The sequence below is a fragment of the Culicoides brevitarsis genome, chromosome 3, assembly GCF_036172545.1.
Source record: "Culicoides brevitarsis isolate CSIRO-B50_1 chromosome 3, AGI_CSIRO_Cbre_v1, whole genome shotgun sequence".
Taxonomy (NCBI): Eukaryota; Metazoa; Arthropoda; class Insecta; order Diptera; family Ceratopogonidae; genus Culicoides; species Culicoides brevitarsis.
The window spans coordinates 19,873,097-19,886,844 of record NC_087087.1 but is presented as its reverse complement, the minus strand read 5'-3'; the positions used below and the strand labels follow the sequence as shown (position 1 = coordinate 19,886,844).

Sequence of the window (13,748 nt, the reverse complement as noted above, 5' to 3'; positions counted from 1 at the left end):
TGTTTTGAGTTTGGTTTTATTGTAGTTGTTGTTGCTGTATTACTTTTTTGAATCTGAAAAAAGAAATAGTAAATTTGAATTTCTCCAAAAGCAAATTAAACGAAGTCTTTGGTTAAACATGCAAACGCAGCATACTTATTAATATCTTGTACTTACATATATTTTTGGGCTTTTCCAAAAACTAATCTTATTTCGAATTTTTTCTATAATTATTTTTATCAATTTTCATAAAAAATTACTGATTTTTATTTTTTTATTCTAACATTTTTAAAATTATATTTTTATTGTTTTTTGGAAAATAAAATAAATAATAAAATTATAGTAAAAATGATTAAATAATTTTCCAGTCAATATTTTTTTAATATCATAAAATACATAATTAATTAAAAACAATAATTAAATTAAATTAAAAGAATAATAATATCTTCATGGTTTGAAAATGTACCGCGAAACAGAAAAGATCTTTAGAACATTCTAATATATTTAATATACATAAAGGTCTAGGAAACATAAAGTAACGTAAATTTGAATATCTTATGTTTTAACCCTTTTAAGAGACGAGACTTTGAATCATCTTAAAAATCACATCTTTGTAAATGTGTTAAAATCATTCAAATAAACTCATTTGCAAAATTGTTATTATGAATAAAATTAACTTCACTTCATTTCACATGAACACTTTCACATGTATATCATATATATTAACAACTCTGCGTATGATCAAATGCAAGGAGAGAAAATATTTTCAGAACAATGAGCAATCTTGCGTTGCATATTATTCTTTGTACCTACATTAAGAAGCTATTAGAAATTTACAATATTGAATTTATATTATTTTATTAAATTGAGCGTAAACGAGTAAACCATGTATTGTGTAAAACATTTTTTTGGTCAAATCAAGGACAAAAATACGCAAATAATGTTTACTAGCAAAGTGAGACTAATTTATTGTTATATGTTTGATTAATATTTTTAATTTAAAAAAGCATAACATTTACAATGAACATTTGCGGCACTGAAAAAATGTTAAAATTTTTGGACTAGAACTGAGTGCTTTTAAAACAGATTTCCGTTTAGATTGTACAAAGTCCACCCGTGAAAGCAATGATTTCCGTGCGTTAAAATCGTCATATATATCTTGCTACACTATAAATAACTATTTACACATATGAATAAAAGAATATGATTTAAACATATATTTCGTAACATGAAAATAAAAAAAAACGTAAAAATTCGTATAAAAAAACTATAATGCATTTTATTGTATTTATAACCACATTTTTTATTTTGCTTTATATTGAGATTTTTTGAACATATTGCCTATTAATGTTTTATTGATCTGTTTATTATATTGTCAGGACAAAGCTTTGAATTAGTATTTTTGTGAAAAAATGTGTTTCTAAAAATGGGTCGGACAGTATATTGCCAAAAGGAATATAAATGATGTAATACACAATTCAATGACCTTCTTATGCAAAGAAAACTCTTGTAAAATAAACATGTTGATTTACTTTCTGAACTTATTCTAAACGATTTATTTGTTACGTTTAGCATTACTTTAAGTAATCTTTCATGTAAAGAAAATATCCTACTGAGATATAAATGCTTCTGTTCATCAAGATAAATAGTTTTCTTTTATAGTACTCGTCAGTTAGTTTGATTTTCCCTCGTTCTATGAAGTAGAGTTATTAAATAAGTAGAAGTCAATATTTTTATTCTTATGCGTAACGATAGTTGTTTCTTTGGCTTCAAATTATTATTTTATTGCCTTTTCAGTTTATTGCCCAATCATGATGAAATTATCTTCTTATTCCTGTGTATTTTATTTTTTACACATAACAAATGTGGTGTGAATTTATGACAAACATGAAAAATAATAAATTTTTTATTTTGCCCATTTAAAACGATTGTTAATAGATCGATTACTTTTTTTTTTTGATACAAAACCAATTTTTCATCTTTATATTTTGGAACTGAACTTTGAAACGTAGCATTTGACGTCTGTCTGATGTAGCTACTATTCCGTAGTTAAAATCGAGTTTTCAGTGTATGTATATGAAACATTACAAATTGTCAATTTGGGATACAAATATTATTTATTATTAATTTTACATTAAAAATTTTGATCTAAATATCAAAAAAAAAACGTATTGATAATCAGAAAACCCAACAAAGATCAAAGTTAAGTGATATTTTTTATACAAAATTATACTCGAAAAATTATTATATACTGTACACTTACCTCAATGCAGAGGTGAAAAAATTTTTAATAAATTTTTTAAATAAATTTCCCAAAAACGAGAAATAGCTATTCTTAGCGGTCTTTAAAAATGCTCAAAAACATTTTAAAATAAAAAATTCTTCAATTTTCTCAAGTAATTTGACTTTTAACGAACATTTCGAACAAAGCACTAAAAAAATACTTTCATTAATTTTAAGGAACATATTCATAATTTTGAAAGTATTTGTATTTTCTTTTATACTATTATTGTTGGTATATAGTTTACTATATCTAAAAATTTGGCAAGAATTTTTTCATTGTTAGCTTCACTTTTTATATTGTAAAATTATATGGTATAGAAATACAATTATTTAATGCATAATAGTAAACTTGAACTTCTTTAGCAACAGTATAATTATTAGGCCAAATAGCACAAAATAAGATATTGTGAACAGTTGTTGTGTTTTTTTGTTCATATAACATTTTCGTTACAAATTACGCAATAATAATATAAATTACTATTTTATTGAGAAACAGCATTAAACATCATAGGGAATCAATACAAGACTAAAACAACGCCTGTATTTTTTAATAATCATAAAACACATATAAAAAGTATCATCCACTTTTACGACTTCAATATGACAGTTTTTTCATTTTCAGTTTTTATATCAGCCATCACATACAAATGCTTATTAATGTTTATTTTACTTATGCTTATATAGGCATTATATCAAAATAATAACAAATACATGTCTTGTACGGACGATATTATTTCTGACATGCCATAACCACTAAAAAGATAAAAAAGCATATCAATATCAGTCACATACATTAGCTATTATATTGTTATTATAAATTGTAAGCTGCAATGTGGATGTATCGTACACTTATTATCGACGAATAGGAATGTACACATTTCTATGTCATTATTATTAAAAAATGTCGATAATACTTATATCATGCACCTGTTTGTGCCGAACTGATATTAGAAAAAGTTAAAGGTAAAATGCTCGTAAGTTATCTATTTTATCATAATGGTATATTAGACATTCATACAAGTGAATACATTATGCATATCATAGAGAAAAAGATATTTATCTTATCTAACTTTTTTTTCTATATTTCCATATATTTGCTTAGTTTTTTTTTGTTATCGATATTGAACTAACAGAATCTACCATATATTATATTTATATGAATACTATATAGTTTAATATAAACTAATTCTGCTATGGATATAGTAATTATCGAGAAACAACGATGTTCAACAAAATGTCATCATGCCAGCAACAAAATTCGTCAAAATATATGAATCTTAAGAGAAAAAATATTATTTGAATATTTTTTATCATATTAATAATATTTTTTAATGTCACTTTGGGTAACATAAAAACTTAAATACAAAAATTGTAAATTTAGTGGAGTATAAAAATTAATTTAATAATAATTAATTTTTGGGATTGAATTTGTAATTTGTTTCATTAATATTATTAATTTTACAGAGATTGAATTTATTCAACAATACCAAAACATATATTTATTTTAGAGAATTGCATGGACAAAATGATTAAGAAGCATCATCTAACGGTGTGTAGTTGAATATTAAATAGAGTTCTTTTGCTACCGTACAGTATATTATTCTAAGAGAAGAAACGTAGAATTTCAAAATACTTTTTTAAACTTCAAAACTACTGTTCTCTTAATTTATCTACTTTTGGATGGTTTTCATATTGTTTTAATTTCAAGCAAATTATTTCTATTGTAACAATTTATATTACGGTACATTATTTTCTTTTTTCATTTTATACTAGGACTTATACGCTCCGCTCTTATACTGTACACAAATTAAACAAACGTGGTGAATGAGGAAAATTATATCGGTACGTACTACGAAAAAAAAGAAGGGATAGCTCGTACTTTGATCGTTCAACATCAAATATACCCCTCTTACAGAATTGTATATGAAAGGAATTTTCAAGGATATTTAAATCTCTCCTCATCATATATATGAAATAATAAGATTTAGGATATTTTTTATTAAATACCAAATATAAGCTTTATTTAGTTTTTTTTTAATTTTTGAAAACAAAATTTATTTCTTTAAAAATAAAAAAAAAACAAAATAATTAAATTTTAAAGTTAATTTTAAATTAAAGCTTTCATGTAAAAAAATTAGAATAGAAACTTTAAAATATTCTGTTTCGCGTTTCCTCCCCCATCATTTTTATCAAAAAATCACCATGGAGGATATAAAAATTTTATATAGATTTTGAAATACTTTTTCATACTAAATGAATTAAGAAATCAAGTTTTGCTAGCTTTTTTAACGATATTTCAGCTGTTATTCAACAAGTTTGACATTTTACACTATTTAAGAGGTTATTAATGAACATTTCGATTAAGAAATCAAGAATTAATTTTTTACAAAAAATAACGATTAAAAATTTGAAATTTTTTTTTAGAAAAATTTTTCAACATAATTTTTGGAAAGGAAAAATTAATTCAAAACGCTAATTTTATATCAATATCATAGAAAATAATTCAAAATTAAACATTTTTTTTTAATTTTTTATACGAAATAGTACTAAAAACGAAAATCTATATAAAATTTCTATATCCCCCTCCCCCATCCCCCATGATTTTTATTTCAAAGATGAAACGCGAAACAGAAAACGGTCTTGGAACACCTTAAAATATCAATAAAAAATTTTAGTATAATTTTTATATTTAAACTCGATGATTTTTTCAAAATTTAGACAAATTTTTAAACTTTTTTTAATTTATTTCATTTGTTTTTTTGGATTCTTACATGGGATATCGGACAAACCGGTCAAGTTAAAGGAGTTTGAAGAAAAAAAAATATTGGAAGGAAAGTTTGCAAATGATTCAAAAAATAATAAATTTTTTTTTCTAGCCTAACGTTCATCTGTATTGACGTTTCTTTATTAATGATCATTGAAGCGCATAATAATCTGGAATGTATGAAAAAAACGGCGAGGCACGTATGTACATAGTGCACGAATGACACAACAATTATGCATTCATAAACAACATTTAGCTTTGACTAAATTGGCTCAGAAAAAAGGGAATTGGAAATTAGCATTTTGTGATTTTCCTCGTCGATGAGATACATACCAGCAGTATGTATCTCATGAACATGAACGTTCGTGTGATGTGAAAATAAATTTGAAAGTTGATTTTTTAGCGAGAAAATTTCATCCGAAGCTAGTGTAGGTATGTACAGCATGTAGTGCTTCATAAACAATATCAGATAATATGAAAGTGAACATTTCCGCCATCATGTTATCCTGATCCGATTTTTTGTTGTTGTACTAAAAATTTTAAAATACCTATTAGAAAGATCATAGATGATAGCAATTTGAAAACAGATTAGAGCATCTTAGCTATGCTAGAGAAAATATGTATTTCTAAAAAGTTTTGAACTAGACATTATTGATTAGTCCCTTGTGTATCTATGTGTAACACTTCACTTTTTTTTCGTTTGCTAGACACCGTTGATTCGACACAAAGCGTATTAGCGAAATGTGCATTTAATTTGAAATTCGCGCGTGATGCACAAATACAGTAAAATTGCATTGCAGATTTTTCGGTGAAACAATATACTGTCAATAACCGATTGCCAGCTTGATTTCCCTAGAAAATTGATAAATGTTCAAAAAGGAAAAAAAAATTTTTTAAATTTTATATTTTTTAAGTCGACAAATATTTTTTTATGATTTTTGTGGGTGTTGTTATTTTATATTTTTTTCTGTTTTAGAAATAATTTTGTAGTTTAATTAGAAAACCAAAGAAGAGGTGATAAATATTGAGCTACGAACTAACGAGGCGAAAACCAAGTTCATGATGACATCTATCAAAAAAATCGACAAAGATGGGAGCACAAAAACATCCTTTTGTATTAGATGGAGCAATACCAATGTATGTAGCGAAGGCACATTCAACCCATGCAAGGAAAAAAATATCGTCCTGCTAGATTTGATTATTCACAGGTAGGACAATTGTCGCGTGCCTTACTGGTTGTTAAGGTGAACGAAATGCCCCGTATCTTTTGTCCTGTGGTAATTTGTTATTAAAATAAAACTGTTGAATGGTCACCGATTCGCTGTGAAAAAATGTAAATTAAGCTTTACTTCTTAACGGTTTTCAAAGATTTTATTCAACCCTTTCTCAAATAATTTATAAAAAATGTAAATTTACATAGTCTCACATAACAGGTTTTCTGTATTTGGTAACTTGAGATATGAGTATCTTCTATTCTTCTACCCTTTCTTTGAATTACGTTTCAAGCAATGTTGTGTGAAATAAATAGTTATTTCTATTTTTAGTCGTTTAAGCATTTCAGCAGTAAAAAAGACCATCAACAGTAAATGTTTAATAGCACAACAATGATTCTCGTTTATTTACGCTATTATCATTCTGTTAGTCATGTGCATTAAGTTTTTTCTATGATGACATGATCTAATTACTTCCATCCTCTTGTCTTTTCCATCTCATTATCTTCAATCATAATTGTTACAAAAATTATCCTTAAATGATGAACATAATTTAGGTTTAGCTTTTCTGTACTTAGTTCTTATTATTATAACAATTGTTTCTAGCATTTAGATAAAATAGAAGTAATTGTCAAAATGGCGTTTGTTTCTCATGTTTTAAAAGTGAAGGGCGAAAAATAATAAAAGTAAATTCTTTTAAGTAAGTCCATAAATCTCTAGTTGTGATACGCAAACGCATTTAATCACTCTCTGTCTCCGTATGCCCAATTTTGTGCCTTTTCTTTAAAAAAAGGTTGGATTGAAATAATTTATCACGTACCTTTTTCGATTATCCCAAGATCCATCCTCCTACGATATTAGTGTATAGTATGTACAAAAGCCAAGCATCAAGTAATAAATTAGCTCATTCTAATTCAAAGCACACTCTGTGGTATTAAAAAACATTTTCTCATAACCCTTGTTTTTGGTTCAGCTTTTATTTGACACCCAAAAAAGGATATGACTCTTTCCAGATCCCTAGATTTTTTCTTTTTATTTCGTGTACAGTTATCTGTGTAGAAACAACAAATGCCTTTGTATAAACAACATCATTTATTTTCTGTAAAACGTAAATAAATGGGCTATGGAAGGTATGATGTATACATGATGAAAAAAGATGAGGATAATGGGATCAAAACCAAGCCACCCACAATTCTTCCCCCTTCCACTTTGCTTTTATTTTAATATCGTAAAGACTTTAATGATGGTTTGTATAATAAATTTTTAGTGGCGTGTGCTTGACTAAACAATCAAAGGAATAGAAATAGTACATTTGATTGAATTTTGAATGGAGTATTTTGAATAAAAAAATATATTAGTAACTTTATATTTGTATAATAGAGAATAAAATAAAGAAAGATGCTGATGTCTTATGTGAAGGTGTCAGCATACCATGCCAACAAGAGCCTAAAATATATTCACAGAAATATTAGATATTGTTTCATGACAACTTTCACACAAAAAGTTTTGAGCAAATTTTCAAAAATATTAATTATAATGTATTACGGGTGCAAGATAATTTTCTACTTCTTACGGACATAAAATATTTTTCAGTTGGAGTTCCGTCATCCCTAATGTAGCAACTCATACTACATTCACATGAGACATTAACTATTGAAATACGCCTTGCTTTGCCGAAAAACACTTTTATTGTATAAAGTAACCCCCTAGCAGTCATTAGATATTCATATATGCCTGATACATATCATACAACGTAGCATATAATGTAAGGATTTCAAAAAGAAGTGGGTGAAATTTTTAGATAGGCTCACAAGTAATTTATTTTCCATCCACCCTCCTTCTCTTTTTACACGTATACGAATACACGCCATATTTTCTCGGTATAATAGAAACCACTTTCATATTTATATTCGTATAAAAGTTTGTGTATAGAGAAAATGTGCTATAATAAAACCCCTTTAATTACTGTAGTACACTCTCTTTTGCTCTACACACATTAATATAAGTATTTATGGATGTGAAAGGGCGTTTATTTTATAATATCTATAAAACTTTTCTGCCATCAACTTTATATTTTCTAAGCATGGCAAATGCTAACATTTCCTAACTCACAATATTCTTCTTACACATATTGGGAAATATATGACACGCACCATATATGGAGAAGATTGACGTGTGGAATGAGAAATTTTTCGAAATTTCCGCCTGCCGTACCTTACTTTACTTGTCATTTCACCTTATAACAAATATTTGAATAGTAAATACCCTTTCTGCTGGAAAAAGTCGTGTAGCAGTAACTAATGGTCATCCACACATACGACAGACATGGAAAAAACCACTGCTACACACATGCATGAAATGAAATTAGAAAAGTCCAAAACTGCAAAACTGACTTGAGCATATCTTTCGTCCATGAAACTAAAATTTTACAACACATAGACATTTTACATCAAGTTTTATGTTATTAAAAATTTTGTTCTTGTCAAAATTACTATTCAATTCAATTAGTTGATTATAAATGGAGTAGGAACAAACAAATGTGATGTAATCTTTTGGTATGAAGCGTCATGTATGAAGCACCAGAGACATGGTCCATGGCCAAATTATTAACTTGATAAACCAATTTATTTACATCAAAAATTTTAAGATGCATATTTGCTTTTAGTGACTCGCTTTTTAGATTGCGAAGAAGGGATGTATGAGAGGGATATATGGTTTATTGGATTTGCATCATTATACGACAAAAACGGACAATGAAAGACAGAAAATACTTAATCTGATTAGGTTGATAATTGTGGACGAAATAAAAAATAACTCTAATGAGTTTGTTGTCAGTTTGAAATTTAATTCAATATATTTAACATGTATTTTGAGTTTTTTTTTAACCGCATTTCAAATTTATAAAAAAATGTGTTATTTTATATCGTCTGTTTCTATGATTTTTAACTTTTAATTATGAGAAAAGTTGATGTCTTTTGTAGAAAACAGAAAAAATATTTGTGGACATCCGATTATTAAGTAAGAGTAAGATTTCGTGGAAAATTTTGAAAAATCCGGAAAAAACCAGATATTTTTGAAATGCGATTAAGCTGTTTGAAACGAATGCTTTTCAATCTCGTTTAATTCAATTTTGCGCGCAGGCTATCAAAATTATTCTCAAACTTTTTTACTCATTTTAGATGCTCGAGAAATATCATGATGCATTCAACAAACCCTTAGTACCGTTTAAAAGTTTGTTATTTTTGGTGCTTTTATGAACAAATAACCAACAAGTCATACATAAAGTTTTAAGTTGAATGATGAGTTTTTTCAAACTAAAATTCGTTCTCGTTCTCTCTCTCTCAAAATTAAACTTTATTTTAACATATACTTGGCTTGTTTATGATAATAAAGCCTCAAAATAGTTGCTTACAGAACTGGAAAATTTTACTTTGCACATAGGTAATGAACTTTTAGCATATGCTAAAATATAAATTTTCAGTGCATCAAAAATAACCTAAGGCTCTTCAATTTTTGTATAATAAATGAAACTCTTTTTTTAATTTCCCAGAAAAATTTAATGTACGTTTTAATATTTTTTTATAGTAGAATGAGTTTTTTTTTTGTTGGAACATGAAATTGAAAATATTTTAATAAAACACATTTTTTGCAAGTATGTAAATGAGACAAGCCTAACGCTTTTTCTCTAATCAATCAATATCGTCTGTTTACTCTACTTGATTGAGAAGACATTTTTCTCATTATTTTGTAACCCTAAACCCTTTCATTCCCTCACTTGTTACCGTTTCACATGCGAGGCGACATGCCGATAAAAGAAAGGGGTTCGTTTTAATTTTTTTATGTTTCTCATCTCAATTTATTACATTCAAGCTATGTTAGATGACTTTTATCCCAACTAACATGAACGTTGTCAGACTGATTCTTAATTAATGCTTTGGCGTCATGTTTATTTAAATGCAAATAAGACAAGAACTGGTGCCATGATGACAGAATAGTTTATTTTTATGGATGAGCTATGTGTAATCTCCATTTTTATGCGTCTTTTAATAATTGTTTTATCGGAAGGAAAGCTATATTATTTTTTTTATATTTCAGACTTCAAGTTCCGCTTTTTACAACCTTTTTCTAATTAAATATTTAATTACATCATCATCATCATCCTTTATACATTTTCTTCGCATTCTCCTTCTCATGTTATTTTTACGCCTTTTTACATTTAAACAAATAATATAGTATTACTGCTGCTGGTATTTGACATTTTCATGTGCTATTCATTCGTTCCGACAGACAGTCAAAAAGTCAAGTCAACAATATAATGAACTATATTGTTCAAAACTGTATGCTATAACGAGAGACACTTAAAAGAGTCCAGGAAATTAAACTGATGTTTTTTATCTTTATTTGATATTCTTTTTTTTTTTTTTTTTGCTTCTTTCCGTCTATAGAATGCGTATATTAAAATTTATCCCAAAAGATCTTAATTAAATATTAGTTTTGTGTTTCTCTGTTGAAAAAATATAGGTATCTACACGCATTGAATAAACGGATGACCTGATGATAAATGCTTAGCAAACTGGTTTAGTCATGACTCTACTTGACTCAATAAAAATGCAATGAAGCAGAATCGAACATTTTTAATTGAATATTCTGTAATTTCTAATTTTTTAAAATGAACTTTCTATAAATTTATGTGAGGCATGGAAAATCGGCCAGTTTTCTTACACTCTTACACGATGATCAAAGTTACAATATATATAATCTGGATATTCGTTCTTACAAATCAAATTTATGGCAAACAAGAACTCGCAAAAGATTTTTCAGTAGAACTTCCTGCTGCTTGTATTGAACCAAGAAATGATGAAGCTAATAATTGTGCTATAAATCATTCATTTCGATACATAAGAGATAACGATACATGTGTAGCTGTTACAGACAAACATTGCAGAGGTCGTAATCGTTTTCACATGAAATCAGAGTGTCTTTGGCGATGCTCTAAAGTTATCAATAGAAATCATAATAGAAAAAGCAATATCGAGGTAAGAAAGTATAAAAATTGAATTGAGTAAAATTTCAATTTTTCGGTTATTTAGATGGAAAAGATTACTAGAATTTGTCACAAGAAAGAACATACAACCACAGAAAAACCCAACAAAAAAGCTGAAACCAAATTTACAACAAAAACTACCAAAGTACCGAATGTAACAAAAGAAACATTCGTAAGTACTGAATATATTTCCTTTTTAATTTTAAGCTCTTATTTATTTAGAATTCTTTTTGCAACTAAACAACAGTAAAAAAATTGAAAATTTCTTAAAAAATGAAAAATTTTAATGTATTTTCTTCCTTCCAAAATATTTTCAATTTTTTTTTTGTTCATATTTTTAACTTGAAATACTCTAAAACTAATTTTAAATTATTTATTTTTTCATATAGAATAAATTAAATAGAATAAATAATTATAGAATAAATTTAAAGAAGCCTGATAAATTTTCATTTAATTACAGTACAATCCATGTAAGGATAGACCAACTGACTGTTTCAGAACTACTGCTGCATTCAGATTTGATGAAAAATCAAACGAATGCGTACCGATAGTGGACAACAATTGCAGAGGTGCTAATAGATTCACATTAAAATCAGAATGTGAGTTTGTCTGTAAGGAATCATAATATTTACTAAGGTGTGCTTGATACTTCCACTTATTTGTCATCAGAAACATATCTCTTGTAAAACTATTTAAATATTTTGAGCAAATAAAAGACAAGGTGAATCTAAACTTTTAATGATAATGTACGAAACTGGTCAGGTCAAGAGTATGACACACGAAAGAACACGCGTTAAAAATCGTAAAAGGGTACGAAAGAGCACGGGACATTGGTAAAAAGTTGAGGCAATTATTTTCTATAAAATAATATAAACATCATCATATTCAAAGAACATGATATTTATGTAAGTCAAAAATAAAGAGGAAGAGATAATATCACTTCTAAAAAGGGTTGGTTTAGGATCCGAAACGGGAATAACAGTAATATAAACAATAGATGAAAGGTTTATGTTTATTATAATCGGACCCTTTTTCGGATTTGCTATTATTTTGTTGGTACAATAAGTCAAAACCAAGGTGATGGGATCTTCAAAATAGACTATTAACTTTTATGGAAAACAATGTGAGTGAGAGGTTTGGGTCATTTATGACAAATTAATTATACTCATTGGATATCATCATCATTATTTGACATTGCTAGAAAAAATTGTCAAAAATTTCGTTAAAAGTTTCTCACGATAATATTCTTCTTCTTAAAAAGTGAAACCAGTTTTTCCATTAAAACTAGAAGAAAATATTTTTTCTAATCTTTTATTTGAGGAACCGGTTTCTGATACTGTCCATCTAAAAATCTCATCTTAAAAATAGAGGGTCAAGTTGTCTTTTACAAGGGATTTTAATAACAAGAAGAAACGGTAAAAATAAAACAGAATCACCTTTGTGTATCAAAGGTTTACGTAGATTGTGACATTCTGCTCTTTGTTTATCTTATTACGCGTAGATGATGATCTGAATAACAACATTAACGAAATCAAGTTTTCTATTCATGAGAAAATGATTTGCCCTTTCTTGTCAGTTAGATGTTGAAGAAACTTGTTATATACAAAAAGACAACTTTTTGAGGTAAGATCACTTTAATTATTTTAGTATTTATCAGTTTTGATTCAGATTTGTTGCAGTTCACATCCAAAATTTCTTTGATTGCTTAGTTTTTATATTGGCTGATTTATAAAATTGTTTTTGGTTGAAAGCTAAAATCTTGTAAACCATCCAACAAAGAACCTAAAATATTGGCCGATGATGCACATTTAGGAACTAGAATAAATTTATAAGGTAAGTTTTAAAAATTATTTGATTTGGTTAAGTGTTCAGGCAGAGAATAAATGATTTTCGTGTAATGTAATAAAAAAGACAATGAACAAAAAATGCATTCAATTGATGTACTGTAGTTCCTTTCCCCTTGAGGATGTCAAAAAATTAAAATAATTATAATACCTACATTGAACTCTACAGAGATTCTTGGTCAATCATAATAATGTGAGTGCGATTTATTTTTACGGTCGTAGGTGGGAGGCCGAACACGGGAGGTATGCATCGTTATGGCCCAAAAGTGTGAGAAAAACGCAATTTTTCAAATTGTGTTGGTCGACGTGCATTGTCCTCAGCAGTAAAATAATAAAATTTAATGCATTTGTGTATGTATGACATGGCGAAACATAATGTAAATGCACGAATCCATCAATTTCAGTAATGGACAAAAACAAATTTTAGAATATTTTATAAAATACATATACAGCAACTCGTGTGCAAAGTGTATAAATATGCAGCGTTCACTGCTCCTAAGGGAAGCTCCTTTCCAAATTCATGTCCAACGTAAAATTTTTGTGCAATAAATCACAACACATCAACCATATTTTTGTATTTATTTTGGACATTTGAAAATGCAGTATTTGCATTGCACTTGAGT

The 13,748-nt window shown here is 27.4% G+C and overlaps 1 long non-coding RNA gene across 1 annotated transcript; it reads left to right on the top strand.

The window, feature by feature from the left end:
• The first annotated feature begins 10,974 nt into the window (after positions 1-10,974).
• Positions 10,975-12,000, top strand: LOC134835574 (uncharacterized). The gene is made up of 3 exons (XR_010162200.1): positions 10,975-11,273; positions 11,328-11,453; positions 11,742-12,000. It is a non-coding gene; the product is annotated as an uncharacterized LOC134835574 (long non-coding RNA).
• The last annotated feature ends 1,748 nt before the right edge of the window (positions 12,001-13,748 follow it).